This window comes from Mus musculus, chromosome 16 (assembly GCF_000001635.26).
Source record: "Mus musculus strain C57BL/6J chromosome 16, GRCm38.p6 C57BL/6J".
In the NCBI taxonomy this organism is placed as follows: domain Eukaryota; kingdom Metazoa; phylum Chordata; class Mammalia; order Rodentia; family Muridae; genus Mus; species Mus musculus.
In genome coordinates, this window is record NC_000082.6 from 21,823,452 (window position 1) to 21,842,104 (window position 18,653).

An 18,653-nucleotide genomic window follows, 5' to 3' on the forward strand; every position below is an offset into this window, starting at 1 on the left:
TACCATTTAAAAAAAATTACTATCTCTCCTGTGCTGAATGAAATTGAGTGTGAAGAGGCACCATGACCTTAGCAACTCTTATAAAAGAAAGTATCCAGTTGGGGCTGGCTTATACTTTCAGAAATTTAGTCCATTATGATCATGGCAAGAAGTGTGGTGGCATGCAGGCAGATATAGTGTTGGAAAAGGAGCTGAGAGTTCTGTATTCAGATCCACAGGCAGCAAGAGAGAGCCACTAAGACTGGCTTGGGCTTTTGAAAACCTCAATGCCCACCTCCAGTAACACACTTCCTCCAACAAGGCTGCCCCCCAAATCCTTTCAGTAGTGCCCTCCCTGGGGACCAAGCGTTTCAATGTGTCACTCTTCATTCAAACCACCATCGTATTTGCGTGTGTTCGAAAGCCATCCCTCTTCTTGTCTTAGCTGTGACTAGACCAGAGCTCACAGAGGAGAGCAGAGTGAGGCACAGAATGTCTCAGTTAGTGTTCTGCTGCTGTGAGGAGACACCACAGCCACAGCAACTCTTACAAAGGAAACATTTAATTGTGGCTGGCTTACAGGTTCAGAGGTCCAGACCATTATCATCATGGTAGGAAGCATGGCAGTATGTGGGCAGACATGGTGCTGTAAGAGCTGAGAGTTCTACATCTTGATCTGAAGGCAGCCAGGAGGAGATTGTCTTCAGCACTGGGCAGGGCCTGAGCTTAGGAGACCTTAAAGTCTGCCTTCAGGGTGACAGTGACATGACAGTGATGGTGACAGTGACACATTTCTACCAATAAGGCCACACTTCCTAATACTGTTACCCACTATGGCCAAGCATTCAACCACATGAATCTATGAGGGCCAAATCTACTCAATCTACCACTACACTGATGTTAAACAGTTTGTGTGGGCAAAGACTTGGGGATCAACTAATTTGAATATAATGCATTAAAAAGCAAAAACAGTGTTTACTTCTAAGCCAAGGATATCTTTTTTATAGTTTTAATATTTTTCCTTTATCAGACATCTTAGACTATTCTATTCAGCCTTGAATAGAATATATTGAATATATTGAAATCAAGTTACCTATGTTATTTTTCTAGTCTACAAAAATTATCACAAACTTATGGTCTAAATGACTACAGATTAGGGAGCTGGAGAGATGGCTCAGTGCAAAAGGACCTGCTGCTCTTTCAGAGGACCCTAGTTCATTTGCTAGCTTAGGTGTCAGGTAGCTCATGATCACCTCTTACTCCAATGCCAGGGCACCTGATGCCTCTGGCTTCCATGGCACCTGCATGTACGTTCACATGCCTTCCCACAGAAACGAATGCACATACACGATTTAAGAAATAAATTAAGATTGTAGATTAGGGTAGGTCTCACTGGGCTTAAAAACAAGTATTTCCAGGGCTTCAGACCTTCTTAGAGGCTCTGTTTCTGTGCTGCTTAAGTCCACCTGCAGCCCATAGATTGTACCTCTTCACCTTAAAGCCAGCAGGGATTAGTGGAGTCCTCACAGGGACTCTTTCTAATCATAGCCGGGAAGAGTTCGAACTGATAACTAACTCTCTCTCTCTGTCTCTCTGTCTCTGTCTCTCTGTCTCTCTCTGTCTCTCTCTTTTCGAGACAGGATTTCTCTGTGTAGCCCGGGCTGTCCTGGAACTCACTCTGTAGACCAGGCTGGCCTCGAACTCAGAAATCTGCCTGCCTCTGCCTCCCAAGTGCTGGAATTAAAGGCATGCACCACCACTGCCCGGCTGATAACAGTCTTGTGACTAGATTGGACTGGTGGATAATGTCATTTCACCATTCTTAAACTCAATCACATGTACAAAGTCCCTTGTATAAAGTAATTTTTACAGGTTCTAGTAATGGGGACATCACATTCTGCTCATTGCAGAGACTCACCAGGATGTGAGGAAGCCAAGTTATATGCAGAGAGAGAGTCAAGAAAAGCTAAAGATTCCAACATGTATTTTTCTGGGAGAGAAAATATAATGTTCCTAGAGTAGTTAGCACATGTAGCCCATAATAGGTGGCTATTCCTGGAGGGGCTCCTGGTGAGGACTAGCAATTCAGGAGGGAAAGCCTACAGGCAAAGGACACAGCATTGAATTAAGAGAACTCAATGACATCTACAAGCTATCCTGCATTATTATATCCCTAGAAAACGAGGTGTGAAGAGGGAGCCGATGGTGTGCAAACACAGAAGCAAGCTTCAGGCCTTTCCGCTGTGATTGCACAACCAAGCGACTCCAAGGAGGAGGAGGCACTTGCATTGAAATAAGAATCAAGATCCTTGGAGCTCTGAGGACTGTACTCCTCCCACCCTGGAACGCATGGAAACCCAAACCCAGCCACCAGGAGTAATGAGAGTTCTCGGGCTTCCCCTAGTCCTTACTACTTTTGTCTTTACACACATTGAACTTGACCTTTGGGATGCTGCTGAGTCGCAGGAGTTAAAGGAACAACCCCTCCTACCTGGCCTGTAGGGCGGTAGCCTCCAAGGCCACTGCAAACATGTCTCTGTGTGAACTTGATCCAGAAACAGCCAGGCAGGGGACAAAGTTTAATCCGAGGGAATAGTTGGCTGCCTGTAGTTTCAGGTTGTCTGTCCAGACTTCAGCATGCCGTAAGTAGTTTCTGTTTTTTAACTTTTGTGGCATTTTAATATATAACAATTGCAAGAATAATTTCCATAAGATTAAATCAAGTTCTGAATGGTTTTGAGTCTTCTATACTAGACCTGCTTAGGAAGTTTCAGCACTTCACAAATGGCTTTGTTCTTTAAAATGAAAAGAGAAGCCATAAAAATCCAAAGCGAATATTCTACTCAAACTGGTCCTGATTGAACAAAAAGATCTTAATGTCTTATGTTGAGTGGAAGTGTTTACAGCTGAAAACAAATGGGAATGGACTTATACCCCGTGCCTGGAGATTGAGCATTTCCAAATCGTGCTTAGAATTCACCCTATGTTCCTTACAGTTGCTTAAGGCATGTGTTAGTAGATATCTCTCTGAGCCGATTGAGGTAGAAATTTTTATATTCAAAAAAAATGAAAGGAACGAGAGAGAGTGGTGCTTAAAACACAAAAGAGGCTGGGAACCTAGAATGCGGCAGCAGAGTGAAGTGGATGGAAGCCACAGGTCCTGAGACTTAATGTGATGTGACAGAGAGATTGTAGGACTTTGACATCTGTACTGATTTTTCAGGCAGAAATCCCAGTCTGATATGATATGCTTATAGTATATGAAGCATATGGTGTGTTTGTGTGTGTGTGTGTGTGTGTGTGTAATAAATTAGTGCTGCTCCCATTGCCCTTGTCTTCAGATTAGAATTTTGGGAACCGCACATTGGCACACAAACATGCTGGCCTCTTGAGTGTAGATGCAAGGATTTTAGGGCTACATTTGGTGTTGGAAGGGTTGAGATTTTCTGTTTTCTTCTTACTACAATAAATATTTTAAAAAACTGATGCATGATACTTGTATGATTTTTGAATAAGGATTTATACTTTGACATGGTTAATGTATGAGTTAGAAGCTAGAGCTCTTAGCCAGTAACCCCACCAGCCATTGGTAAAGGTTGAAATTTTTTATGTAGACGCTTGCTGGGCTTCCCTGACTTCATCTCAGACCTTAGCGACAGTTTATTTCCAAGCCTGCTTCTTGCTGCTGTGTGCCGAGTGGGAACCAGACGTGGTCCTGGTGGGATGAGAGCTCAGGACATGTTGTTCTAAGTAGGGTCTAGGACTGTACTGAAGTGAAACTTTGTTCACCCTTTAGATTGCTGAATCCCAGTGATTCTAGGCTCCTGGCCTGCTAACTTCCTTAAGGCAATAAAGTTTCTTGGGAGAAGTTATTTGGTTAGTTGTTGGTTCATGAAGCGAGACTGGGGAGGGAGTAGAAGTCTTTGGAAAGAAGCCAGACTGATGGGGAAGCAGCTGTTTCCTGGCTGGGTCAGTCTTTTAGCCACCTGGAGCCAGACAAGTGTGTGTCGGCGTATGGATCTTAACCAGAATTCTTTGCTAATTTCAAAAAGCCAAGCTCTTTTGGAAATTTTCAGACACCCCTGCCAGCTTCTTATATATCTCCGAGTCACCTAACATTCATGCCATTGCAGCGCCCTCTAAGGTGACTCAGTCTAGCTCCGGGGTGTGTGTGTTGTGTTTGTGTGTGTGTGTGTGTGTGTGTGTGTGTATACCAACCCCATAACCCCTCTCTTCAGTTCACTCCAGCTACACACAAGGTTCTGCTGTTTCTTGGTTATAGCAGGCTTGCTTCTACCTTGGGGCCTTTGCTGCCTGGAGAGATCTTTTCCCAGGTTGGCTCATTCTGTAGCCGCCAAAACTTCCTCCTAGCAGCCTGGAAGAGTGCCCTGCAGGGCGCCGCCCCCACTCCTGCCCTCCAAACTACTCCTCTCCCTTTGCCAGGACTTGCTGTTTTGTTTTGTTCAATGTCCAGTAGGACATTGTTTTATACAGATAAAGAAGTGTGCATATATGTGTATATGTGTACACACTTGTATATTTGGTCTTTCTCCCGTAGAATGTGAATTTTAAGAGGGCAAGAGCATTATCTTGTTCAGTGCTGCATCATCAATACCCATCGTATTGCCTGGCTGTGGGAATAGACACTTGGGAAATAGTTCTACAAAGAGATTAATGTCCCCTGGTATCATTAAAATTGATTCTAAACATTCTTTTTAAAATAACTGATAGAGTCACATGATTCTAAGACCACCACCACCAGCACATAAAAAGGTCCATGCGGAAGTCTTCTCACTCATCCAGTCCCATCCAGGATGCTTTGAGTCTCGTGAAAGCCCTAAACCACTGCTGTGTCCTGTGCACCATGACCTGCTGTGTCCTGTGCACCATGACCTGCTGTGTCCTGTGCTCCATGACCTGCTGTGTCCTGTGCACCATGACCTGCTGTGTCCTGTGCACCATGACCTGCTGTGTCCTGTGCTCCATGACCTGCTGTGTCCTGTGCTCCATGACCTGCTGTGTCCTGTGCTCCATGACCTGCTGTGTCCTGTGCTCCATGACCTGCTGTGTCCTGTGCTCCATGACCTGCTGTGTCCTGTGCTCCCTGCTCCATGACCTCACTGCATGCGAAAGGAAACACAGAAGTGCTTTCTTTCCCCACAGGACACTTGCGTTCTGTTTTGAATTTTTCATATATGTTGACTATGTCTTGCTAATAATACTTAGAGAACACCTTCATTTTTAAATAGTTGTGTTTTATTATACTGTATGGTTGGACTGAATAGAAGCAATCTCGTAAAGTTGGGCGTTTGGTTGTTTCCTGTTACAAACAATGATGAAGTTCTTATGGTTCAAATCATTATCAAAAGATGCTGCAGACGTCCGATTGTCCTCCAGAAAGACGATACCAGTTTGTGGGGCCCTAGCAATAAAGACATCAGCCCCAGTGCCCTGCCAAGTGTATTATTAGGCTTTAGCCAGTCTGATAGATTAAAAAATGACTTCAGCATACTTTTTGTTGTTTTTAGAGTTTATAATAATTTTTTGTGAAGTAAAAAAAATTTAGTTGCTAATAAACAGGTCATGAAATTTACCAACTTAATACCAATTTTAAATGTACAGCTTAGAAATAGTATGTCCACATTGTGGGACAGATCTCTAGAACTTCCTTTTTTTTAAGATTCACTAATCATTAAAAAGTATGTGTGTGTGTGTGTCTGTGTGTGTCACACTCATGAATGTGCCAAGATGCATGTACAGATTAGAGGACAGCTTACAGGAGTCAGTTCTTTCCTTCCACTCTGTGGGTCTGGAACTCAAACCTAGGTTGTCAGCTTGCTGAGAAGAGCACCGTCCTGCTCTGTGCAGAGCGAGAGGAAGAGGAGAGCAGAGAACTCACCCTCTTGCATGCCATACACTAAAAAGATGCAGTTCATAGATAAACTGAGCCACGACGCTGTGGAAAGAGAGTGCAGGAAAGTGGTTTTGAGGGGAAGGTGTCTTGAGCAGGACACAAGAAGAGCTAAGTAAAAAGAAATGAGCTTTAAAAAAAGAAGCCCCAGTACAGGGGAACGCCAGGGCCAAAAAGGGGGAGTGGGTGGGTAGGGGATTGGGGGTGGGTGGGTATGGGGGACCTTTGGGATAGCATTGAAAATGTAAATGAGGAAAATACCTAATTTAAAAAAAAAAAGAATCATGTCTGCTTTGAGGCAGATTTAAAAAAAAAAAAGAAGCAAGAAAGAAGCGAGAGTATATGTTTATGGCCTCTCTAGGCTTTAATATGTTAATGTTTTTAATAAGTGGTTTGCATAGCATTTCCCAGCGACCACAGAATCATTTCTTCCATCTGGAGCCTTCGTTTGACTGACCCTGTCCTGCCCAGATTGTTAACCCTTTGCTTCCCTCTGGCCTCTGAGTCCTATGGCTCTAGCTCCTAGTTGCTCTCCAGCATTGAGACCACAGCTGTGTAAGTCTTGGTTTCCTTGGCACCTGGTCTCTGACTCATCTCTGATTTAATCGCTGTGTTCTTCCTGCTCATGCTGACCACGATTGAAGTCTTGTGGAGGATAGACTGCCATTTGTCTTGTTCTTTCTATATAATATGTAGGCAGAAAGGAGACAAGGAAAACCAGACACACTTACCTGAACCTCATCTGGCTCGTAGCTTATCAACTTCACAGAATGAGATCTTAGCAAATAAATAGTGTGTACATCGGAAGGAACACAGGAAGTGAATAAAGTTAAAGGGCATGAAATATATGAGGGCATTATAATATGTGAAGGCATTATAACATATGAGGGCATTATAATGTATGAGAGCATTATGATATATGAGGGCATTATAATATATGAGTGTATTATAGTATAAGAGGGCATTACAATATGTGAGGGCATTATATATGAAGGCATTATAACATATGAAGGCATTATAACATGTGAGGGCATTATAACATATGAGGGCATTATAATGTATGAGAGCATTATAACATATGAGGGCATTATAATATATGAGGGCATTATAGCATAAGAGGGCATTACAATATGTGAGGGCATTATATATGAAGGCATTATAATATATGAGTGGGTTATAATATTTGAGGGCATTATAATATATGAAGACATAATATATAAGGGCATTATAATAGCTTGAGGTACATTTAATGTCATTTGTTTTTCTATAATATTGGATTTAGTCTGGCAGTTTCATGCATGCATATATTGCGTTCTGATTCTCTCAGTCTTATCCCTCCCCACCCCCACCTTACCCCACTCCGCCTCAGCCTCCACCCCTGACCCTGCCCCATCCCCCCCGCCCCCGCCCCCAGCCACTCCTTCCCTATGAGTCCCTTTCTCACCTTCATGTCTTTTGTTTTGTGGCTAACTCCTGAGTGTAGCCAGGACTGTCTGCTTGAGCATGTGCAGTGTGGCGCTGTCCATTGGTGTGCATTAGGGTCACATGTGGCTGTACCTGAAGACAGTGACACCCTTCCCAGCATCCGCCACTTGTCAGTGGTTTCCCAGGGTGGGTAGGGATGTGTGTGCCCCTCCCTGACCCATGACTGACTGCTCCGTGCAGGAGCCACAGCAGCTGTGAGGTCATGACTGCAGTGGCCAGGTCACGCCCTTCCTCGGAGAGCATCCACATGAGGGCATTTCTCAGCCCTCTTCCCTACCCACAGGCTCGTACATTTTTTTCCCCTTTTCTCTCCCTCTTTGTGATGTTCCCAGGTAGCCTTGGGACTGACTATGTAGCTCAGGCTGACCCTACGGCAATCTACATGTCCCATCTTCCCCAGTGCTGGGATTACAGTGTCAATCACCATGCCCAGATCTCTGGTTTGTATTTTTAAAATCATACTTTGAAAATTTTGTATTTTTAAATAACTTAAAATTGCTAGTTGAAGATTACAGAACATGTTTGTGATTCCAGCAGCAGGAAGGTTAAGGGATGAGGCTAGCCTGGGCTATATAACAAGACCCTGATTCAAAAAAAAAAAAAAAAAACCCACGATAATAGATAATAGCTTCTCCTGAATATAGAATACTAACAGCCAGATATGGAAATGTCATCTGACTAAAGCTTACTAGACAGCATAATGCCCCCCCTTGCTACCAAAGTATGTGTATATGCAAACATATGCATATGCTCAAATTATTTACGTATGTATGCACGTGCACTCTCATACATCAAACTCCACTTAACCATCCGATTCTGCCCTGGCTTTTTTATTCTGGAAAATGAGATGATAATTTCTCACTCTGCCTTCCTCATAAAACAATCAATGTGGCTGTATCCCAGCAATATACTACTTCAGCCATACTGTTTAAAGATTAAATCTTGAGTGCTCTGTTGTGAGAGTGGTTTCCATAGCAAAGTGGTGTGATCAGTCTGGTAAAATTAATTTCAAAACACACTGGCAACACAAACTTAGCAGAAGCCGTTTACACAAGATAGTCTGCGAACATCAAAGACAATTATGGAGCACCTGGGAGGCGTAGGTCAGCGCTTTCCCTACCTCTCAGTGCACACAAGGCAGAGTAAACACCGTTCCTAGTGGGCCAGAAAAGCACCTGGACAGACAGGCAGAGGCAGGATAGCCACACAGAGTACACTTTAGAACTTGAAAGCCAGTTTGTGGCTGGCCTTAAGAGCAGATGCTAGGTAGCAGGGCACCCAGCACAGGCAGTGGGGGCTGCTGGGCACTGCAGGGAAAGGTCTCTCACAACCCAACACTGGGAAACCCTCTCCTCTCCCAAGCAGTTCTTGCCTCTTGTTTTGTTTTTTGTTTTGTTTTAAACAGAATCTCTTTGCATAACCTTGGCTGTATTAGAACTCAATATGTAGACCAGGCTAGCCCTGAACTTGTAGAGCTTCCCCTGCCTGTGCCTCCCAAGTGCTGGGATTAAAGGCCTGGGCCACCACACCCAGCTGTAAGCATTTCTTATAATCAGCATAGACAGTCCAATCCATCCCAGGCTGACTTCCCACTGTCTTTCCAGCATTCAGAATTTAATGACATGATGGGGGTGGTGGGAGAGTGGAGGCCAGGGGGTGACAAGTGTCCAGCATGTTTATGTTTTCTCTCAGGTCTCCAAATCACAAGGGAGTCACAAACTAGGGAACACACTCATCAAGGGAAGGCCACAGGCAGTCAGTCACCGGGATGCAGAGGGTGTACGGCTCAATGATGATATGAATTCTTAGCGGGTGCAAGGTCCCTGGGCTCAGTCCCCAGGACCCAAACCAAACCCCTCCAAACAAGCTACATGCTAATTGAGGTTTGGCAGAGAGAGCTCAGTGCTTGATCTGGAATTTCGATCGCAGCACCCACTTTTAACAAGTCAGATCTCCTTGCAATGCCTGCAAACCCAGCTCCGAGGCGGACAGACACCCTGGACCCTTTTCTGGCTTCTAAGCATATGCACATACACCTACAGAGACACATACATGCAAACATAAGTTATGGAGATGCCAGGGAAAGGCTACCTGCATTCTATTGTCTGTAAAGTGATTCGCAAGAGGCCTTCATGGCCGCTTCAAGAAACTGCAGAGAGATCTACCAGGATATTTTCTTCTGGGAAAGGCTGAAGAACCGAGATTTCAAACAATGTACTTAAGAAACATAGAAATGGGTGTGGGGGCTCCTGGGGAGACAGCTCAGCTGATAAGAACACTCACAGCTCCTCCAAGGGACCTACCTGAATATAGTTTCCAGTTCACACCTCTAATTTCAGCGCCAGAGCACCGGATGCTCCCTGGCCATGTACATACATGGTGTGCAAACACACAAACACACACACACATACACACACGGCGTATATTCACATACACAATTGTATACAAATGAATATATATACATATACACATATACATATATATTAAGTTATTCTACTAGGAAAAAAAACAAATATAGACTGCCCTTTCTTTGCAAAGTATTCTAGAATCATATAAATGACCTGGCAGGCTGAACCCATGCAGAGCACTGTTCAGAATCGATGGAGATGCAGGTGTGATAGTATGTGTGATGGTAATCCCAACACTCAGAAAACAGAGGCAGGAGGATCACAAGCTTGGTTCAAGGCTAGCTTGGGCTGCATTGTGAACCCTTGTCTCAAAAGAAAAACTAATTTGGTGAAAATTATGGATGTTTTATGACCCTTAATTTAAAAAATTCTAACCATGTTGGTAAGGGCTAGGGAGGCACTTTATTGTATTAGGAAGCTGCACCAGGGGGCACTGCAGACAATAGAGATGTCACTGGAATTGTTGTGGCTGGTACTTACATGGGTCAGCACTTGTCTTACTGAAGGTGCAACAGCAGGCTAAGGATGTAAATTACGTGTTTACAAAAGGGTCTTTTGCTTTTTTGTTTTGTTTTGTTTTGTTTTAGTACAAAATAGAAGTCTGGAACAAAATCTGCAGTTTATAGTCATCAATGGCTTGTTATATTTAATAAAGTATGAGGCAACTCTTCAAATTCAGGAAACAGCAGGGTTGTGTAGGGTAGTAGGTAGGGAGAAAAAGGACCCGGAGCGAATGTTAAGGGAGTGGCAGCACAAACGAGGAAGGCCAGACATGTGTGCCCTAAGCATTGTGAGAAATTCGCTTACAGACTTCAGAGCTTCAGCGTGTACTCTCCTCTCACCTTGCACTGGGACAGGACTTACCCAGTATAATGCTCTATTGCTGAAATAGTGCTGTTTCCAAATAAGGTTGTGCTCTGTTAGTGAACTTTGTTTCACTGTAACGAAGTATCCCAGTGAATCAGTAAGCGGCAAGGTCTGCTTTGGCTCCTGGTCTTAGAGGTTGCAACCATGTGCACTGGGTATCAGAGCAAGAGCGTGTACTGGAGGAGTCTGTTCGTCTGATGGTACCCGGAGGCTGAAGTGAGCAAGAGGAGATGTCGACGGAGCTTCAGTGTTGCCTGTGATGGCATCTAAATTGTAATAGCATGGTGCATTAATCCTTTTAATAGGGATAATAGAAACTCCTAACAAACATGCTGAGCAGATGCACCCGGGCATAAACCTGAATTCAGTAGCAACGGCAGACAAGACGAAGCATATCGGAAGTCAGAGACTGTGCCTCTGGCATCTTTTGAATTCCTTCTCTGCCGTGAGGTACAGGGTATGATGGTTACTCCTGATTCCAGGTTTCTAGCCCAGGTGGACCTGCATAACCAGGCAGGACAGTTGTTATGTATTTCTGGGTTTTGTACTAAAAGGGGGCAATGTACTATGCTATTCAGTCTTTGTTAAACATACCTCAGGGGGGATTTAGATGCTTTCTGTAGGTGTAAACCAAGTTGTCTGTAGGTGGGATGCTATGAAAAATTCTATATACCACCATTATCACAACTTACTGGCTTAAAAATATACATTTATCACCTCACTTATGGGGTGTGGCATAGCTATACCCTCTACAGAAGTGTTCTGACAGCCTTAGTAAAGACAGGTGCCAGGGCTGAATTCCTTCTCCCCTGGAGGTCTAAGGGATTTGTGGCAAGTAATGAATTCAGTTCCTATGACTCTGGCTTGTGGTTATCAGACTAAGAACTTCTGTTCTCCCACCTCCTTGTTTCCTGCCAAGTGAGGAAGTCTACCCTCAGCTCATAGAGATCACCCCACATATCCTTGCCATGTGGAACCCTTCAACATGGCCACATGCTTCCTTGTAGCTACTGTGCGAGAAAGAGAGAGGTGGCAGACAGGTGACATGGTTTTGATGACAGTGATAGTTATGTATCCGTAGTCATGTTGATCTTACCCTGTTGATAGGAAGAAGCGAGTCCTGCACATGCTCATGGGAGTCTACTCATGGGGTGACACTGGTGCCTTGCCCAAGGCAGCTTCTCTACCCAAACACCACTGCGGCGTCCTCTTACTTTTTCCTCTAGTTTGCTGTTGGTGGATGGCTGCCACTGGGATATTTTAACGAATGGAAATGGGACAATCAAAATCAGATGGGTAAACATATCCACTCACTGTGAGTAGTGCAGTGTGCTGCGACTCTAGAAACAACTGGGCATGTGTGTGCATGCGGCCAGTCTGACCTCAGCAGAAGATCTGTGTGCAAGATGCTCTGCCTCATGTCCACCAGCTGGTGTGCAAGTGGAAAAGGACAGTGAGTGGGGCAGACAGACCAGCTCTCTGTCTCACATGACAGTGGGACGTGGGATAGGTCCCATCTACCAGTTGGGAACATGATCTGCCATTCAGTAATTACTTCCTCGGTCTCTCCTTTCAGAGTTCAAGGTCGTCCCAGGCTGTGCAGCTAGTTTGAGGCCCGCCTGGGAAACTTGAGACGAAATCTCAAAACAATAACACTGTTTCTTTAAGCTCCTTAAAGGACATTGTCACGTTATGCCTACTGCCAGAGGCACTGTGTGCACACCTGTTTCCTCAGACTTTCAAACGGAGGTTGTTGCCATATCAACAAAATAAAAGGATCTCAAACCCTTTGCAAGCAGGAAGTGGCATCTTGCTTTATTTCCATTTCTTTAACTAATGTTTAAATTGAACATTTTTCTTATGAGCTTTCTATCTTTTCATCTGTAACTTAACTGGTAGGTGGGCCTTTTCCTTGTTCATCTCATTCCTACATTTATCCACATTAATGATTCTTTTTAATTAACAGGTTTTTCATACAACATATTTTCATTATGTTTTCTTCTCCCCTAACCTAACTCTTCTCAGATCCTTCCCACTTCCATACCATCTCAAATTTATCTCTTTATCTTAATAATTATTGAACTCACAATTGTACAAGCTGTTTCTTTTTACATTTTGTCAATTTTATAAATTCCTCCAAATAAACTCCCTCTTTGGTTCGTTGGATATATATATCCATTGTAACATACTTACCCACACTCATTTTCAAGTCATGAAGGAGTTCTTTGTCTTCTCTAAAAATATCACCATGTGGTTTTCATGGAAACTGTCCCTGGACTGAGTTGTTTAGCCCTTTCATTCAGACCTGGTGCTGACTCTGAGATGTAGCCCTGGCTGGAGGAGGAGGCAGGAGTCTCTTCTTCCCCCTTTTCTTCAGTTTCAGGCCATCTGAAGTGCAGCCCATCTGCTGGGAAAGCCGCTGTCCACGATGGAGCCACAGCCGGGGTCAGAGAGGGAAGAGTGCGTGCTGGGAGTGACTTCCTCAGTACAGAAGAACAGGTTCATGTTTCTGCATGGATGTAAAGCAGAGCTTGTGTGAACTTAACAGAATATACCTTAACAAAGCCATTTGATGCTCTTCTGTGTGGCTTACTTTACTATTTTGCCTATTGTCTTATTGATTGCCTTTCAGGATTCTGGGATACTTTAGCTAGAGGTTAACTCGCTTCTCTGACAAAATGATTCCTGAGCAATTCCAGCAACATTGCACTTTCCCTTTCAAATGTGAAAGTATTTCAAGAATATTTTTCTGGTTTACAGTAGGTGGCAGCAATGGATTATCTCACTAGGCTCAGCATGCAATGAGGCAAGTGCAGGGAAATAAAAGCATGTGCCTTACATGTAGGAGCGTGTAGTGGTGCTGTCTCAGAAATGCACACCATCACCTGTGACTGTTTCGTAGCCCAGCTATGCAGTGAGCACCAGTTTACACTCCTCTGGGAAAATACACTTAAGGTTTTATTAAGTCACAGCTTGTCTTGCAATGTGTGAATTCTGCGCATGCATGTATGTGTACATGTGTATGGGGGTACATGTGTGTGTATACATGTATAAGGGACATTGTATCCGGGTACACATGTTTGTTGTGCATGTGGAGGTCAGAGGAGAGCTTTGGGTGACTTCCTTTATTACTAACTTATTCCTTTGAGACATGGCCTCTAACTGAGCCCGGAACTAGTGACCAGCGAGCCCCTCCACCATCTTGCTCCTACACCACAGGGCTAAGGCTAGAGAGCCACACACCCACTCCTGGCTCTGCTGTGTTGTCCTGGAATCAGAGCTCTGTCGCTCACACTTGAGCAGAAGGGCTCTTTACATACTGAGCCATTTTAAAACACCAGCCTGTCCTCTAAAGGATACACTTTTCAAAGATACGTATTTAGTACAGCCCTGAGTAATTTAATAGACTAAACTATGCTAAGATCGAGTCTTTTCCAGGCCAGTGCTTCCGTTGTGAGTAGGTTTCAGTGGAACCATGCCTTGCTGATTTAAATTTCAGGTCTGATATCATCTCATAGTATTTATCATTGTTATTTCTAGAATGGGGTGTTCCCTATGAAGTTAGCCTTTGGCTGAAGTCCACTCAGGATAGAAGCAAGCCAATCCACCGCTACAGCGGGCAGTCCCGGGATACACTTGTGTAGGCAGGAGAAGGCCAGTACAATGGACCAGTGCTCATTCGCTGTCAGAGAGGCCAGGACCAACCAACCAACCAGAGACCGTGACAGAAGTGTGAGCAATGGCTTCCACTTCTCCCTTTTAGAACAGCCTCAGAATGAGAAAAAAAAAAAAAAAAAAAAAGTGAAGATGGCAGGGGAACAACTCCAAAATTCAGTGTTCAAGGGAAAATTCCATCCTGTCCTGAATTCTGTGTGTAAAAATGTCTTAAGGAAACCAGGTTCTCAGATCTACACACCATGCTTTTTCAGGGCAGGGCTGCATACTAGTTTGTTAACGGATCTCAGTTTGCTGCCAGCACAGACTAGCATGCTTTTTACTGAGTGAATAAGTGAAATTATCTACTTCTTCTCGGTGCCAACCACATTCTTTTCAATATCTTTCTAAAATCGCTCCTTTCTTCATATGCCCTGTAGTGGGCTATGCCACACACTGAAGTGTGAGTTAGCTCTTCCTCTCCAGCAAGAGCATGGGCAGACTGAGACAGTTACAGTCAAGGGAGGCTAGCCAGCACAGGGGAGTGCCTGGGATGGAGGCTTTGGAGATAATTTTCAAAGAAAATTCCAAGAATTTTGCATCAAGGAAAATTGAAAATGAGGCTCTAGGGTGTGGCAAGTGTTCCCAGACCCAGCGCTACTTACCTCACAGTGGTTTCTATGTCTCTAAAGTACCCAGGCCCCAGGAGCTGACCTGCTGCCCTCTGCTCCCTTCGTGGTAGACGTGTTGGATTTCCACCTAAACTTGCAAGGTGTGCTTCTTTGTTTCATGTTTGCACTCCTTTGCTACAGAGGCATCAATTCTGCTAGGACTTTCTCTTCTGTTACTTTGTAGATTTCAGATTGCCCACAGCAGCTGACTATGATTTGCCTCGTGCTCCAGCAGCAGACGTGTGTGTGTGTGTGTGTGTGTGTGTGTGTGTGTGTGTGTGTGTGTGTGTGTGTGATTTTTACCAGCCACAGATAGTTTCTGTGATTGTGTGACATTTGGAATTCTGGAGAATTCTCAGGAAGGTATTTAAAGGCTAGAGCACCAAGAAGTTTATGGGTTGTTGGTTGGTTGCTGTTGGTTGTTGTTGGTTGCAGTTGGTTGCAGTTGGTCACAGTTTATTAAGTAGTCCTATGCAAGAATAAATTAGATATTCTGACAGCAAAGATGAAACTTGTTCCAAGGAGCTCGACATTGTTAATCAGCAGGACGTCGTCTAATGATAACATCACCCCCTTTCCTTTCTATTTCTCCTAGCTAGTGTTGGGGGTTGAAAAGGTGAAAAAAGGGTGGAGAAGGGTGGAAGAAAGAAGAACCCATGAAGTAGCAAAAGACAGCTACAGAAACCTCTGTGTGTGGTTTCCAGGGTATCTGTACACTGCCGAGTCCTCTTCTCGCACACTTTGCTCTGTTTTTGCCATCTCTTACTTAAGTTACCTGCCAAGCTTTAATCCTCAGCCATATTGAGATTAGGTCAGAACTTATGGATTCATTTGGGCAGAAGTAGTTTTTAGCCACCAGCAGTTTCTATCTGTTACTAAAACAGACAGGTCTCCCTTATTTTGGCATAGTGACTGAATGTGACAGGAAACCGAGAGCTTTTCCATTGTGGCTTGTTACTTGGTTGTAAGTATATTGTCTGAACATAGCATCAATTATACTATGGAGTGAATATTAAAATAATCTTTCTTGAGAGATTTTTGCACACTGTCCTCTTTGCTCCGCTATTGTTGTTAACTGTAAAGTGAGGGCAGTAGTACTAATTGTGACTCTACACAGTAACAGCCTATTTGTGGAGAGTTGTATAAACACATTTTTATAACTGAGTCCATACTTCCTTGATTCAGTGTTTATGTCTTATAATCTGTAAGACTTCTATTTCTTTCTTTTCTTTTTTTGAAGTATTTGTACACTATGATCTCACCAGAAGGATGCTTTTAAATATTTTCGAGCCAGAGTGTCATGGAGCCTGAGCTAGCCTCAAACTCACTCTGTAGTCGAGGATGACAATCAACTTCTGAGCCTCCTGTGTCACCTCCCAAGTGTGCACGTGTGCAGCCCCACACCTAATGCACTGTGCCCTTACACATGGAAAGTCCTAATATGTGCCTCAGCAGTGTTGTACCTGGTGTGGGCACCTCAGCACAGCTGTCCCTGTTGTCATCTGCCTATTTTCTCCAATCCTTCCCCTGTACAGACCAGCTCCACTCTACCCTCCTATCATAACTGACTGTAACCACCCTGCTCAGAATGATCATTCTATTAGAAAAGAAAGAGTTGTTCCAGGCCCTTGCTAAGAGGGTGGCAGTGAGACTGGGAGTGGTAGAGCACACAGCTGCTTAAGGATAGGGTGCGCTTATGTAGGGACCAGCCATTGTTCCCACTACAAAAGACAAGCAAATCCGGAGAGTAGTCTTGACTAGGAAGAGTGGCTCTCACCTCCCTTCCCCTTCCCTCGCATTCTCAGAGCTCTTGCTGAGGCTCAATCCGAGCATTTTTGGTTCTCACTAGACTGATGCTTTCCCCTAAGGCACACAAGGCATCGTTTTCAAAGGATCTGCTCTAACCAAGGACAGCGAAGAGCACCACTCTAAGATAACCTGGTCTCAGCTGGGACTTCTCAGTCCCCAGGTGACTGAAGAGACAGAGGTATGGGAATTTTTTCAGCTGTAACCGAGGAGAGGTTACTGGGACGCTAAGGACCAAGGTGCTTTGCTCTGTAAATCTCATGCTGGGAAGACTTTTCTTGTCCCAAATTTCTAATATGTTCCAACCTCAACATACTTCTGGCCACACTAACTTAGCAGTGAAGTTTCTTGCCTTATCAAAATTCCTCGATGCTAGAAACTGGCCTTTTCAATGCTGGATTTCCACTTTGTAAAATTCACCATTAAGGGCTGGTGTGTAGCTTGCTCAGTGGCACAAGGTTACCCAGCATGAACAAGGCCTAGGCTAGGGGACAAAGCTTAAGTACCAGTATCACAAAAATAAAGAAGTTCCTCTGTAATTTTTACTCCTCTGCAGGGCGGTGGGAAAGGCTATGAACAGATTAAAAGTCCAGTTTTCACTATGCTACAGTATGCAGACACAGCTAATGAACCGACCTCATCAGGGCCTTCCTTTCTTACATATAATATAGAACTCATGTCATCCTATCTACGAACTCTGTGAACTGTAAAGTACATTGTAATATTATTTACAAAAATTGTCTTGGACCATAGTTGTTCCCAATTATTATTTTTTATCAGATAATCTGTTATTGAAATATTTTCTTGTTGCTTCTTAACTAGCTGGGCACTCCACTGCACCACTGTTGATATCATCGATGATGTCATGAGGGTGGCAGCCATTCACATTGCAGCCCACAGACTGTGCGGTACCCAGGATCTCCTTGGTAGTTCCCGAAAGTTCTCTAGCCAAAGACCGGTGTCTCATCTGCCGGGCAATGGTGACAATCTCATCAAAAGTAATGTTCCCACTGTGTTTAATGTTCTTCTGCTTCTTCCTGTCTCTTGGTGGTGCCTTGAGGGCTTTGATGATCAGGGCAGAGGCAGAGGGCACCACCTCAGTCTGGGCCTGTCTGTTCTGGATGCTCAGTTTCACTGTAACCCTGAGACCTTTCCAGTCACCAGTAGCCTTGGCAATGTCATCGCCAACTTTCTATGGAGACAGACCCAGAGAACTGATCTTAGGGATCAAAGCAGATGTGGCTGCGACCTTGCCTCCGGTGCACCTCAAGTACACGACTTTGATCTCATTGGGGTTGAACTTGGGCGGCATGGTGGAGGAGGCTGGTGTCAGATGAATCCAGATTCGGGACCCAATTTTTTTTTTTTAATAACAGCAACACTTCCATTTATTTACTTATTTTTATTTATTTATATGAGTACACTGTAGCTGTCTTCAGACACACCAGAAGAGGGCATCGGATCCCATTACATGTGGTTGTGAGCCACTGTGTGGTTGCTGGGAATTGAACTCAGGGCCTCTGGAAGAGCAGTCAGTGTCTTAGATGTGTTTTTTAACATCCACCTGTGAAACCATCACCAACATGAAGGTGATGGGCATAAACATTGCACAGGGCTTCTGTGGAGCACTGCCATTTCGTTCTGCCATGCTTCTCCCTAGCTGACAGCCACTGAATGGCTTCTCAAATGAGCACTCTCTTCCTAGGACTTTATAGCACACGAATCACAAAGGACGCTAGGAGTGTTGGTGCATGCCTGTAACCCCATCTCTTAGGAAGTAGAAGCAGTAACTCATTTCAGCCTCTACCACATGGTGGCTTGGAGGACAGTCTGGGCTATGGGATTCTGACTCGGAACCGTAACAACAGAACA

General features: G+C 44.2%; 1 protein-coding gene and 1 pseudogene across 1 annotated transcript in view; one reads left to right on the forward strand and one right to left on the reverse strand.

Annotated features, from left to right (window-relative positions):
• Nucleotides 1–604: 604 nt before the first annotated feature.
• The window catches only part of Map3k13 (mitogen-activated protein kinase kinase kinase 13), a 109,384-nt gene continuing 91,335 nt past the window's right edge, over nt 605–18,653 (forward strand). The window contains exon 1 of the mRNA XM_006522583.4: nt 605–2,621. The gene's annotated coding sequence lies outside the window, so the exon portion shown is untranslated. The remainder of the gene's footprint in view (nt 2,622–18,653) is intronic.
• Gm5962 lies at nt 17,570–18,126 on the reverse strand (annotated as a pseudogene).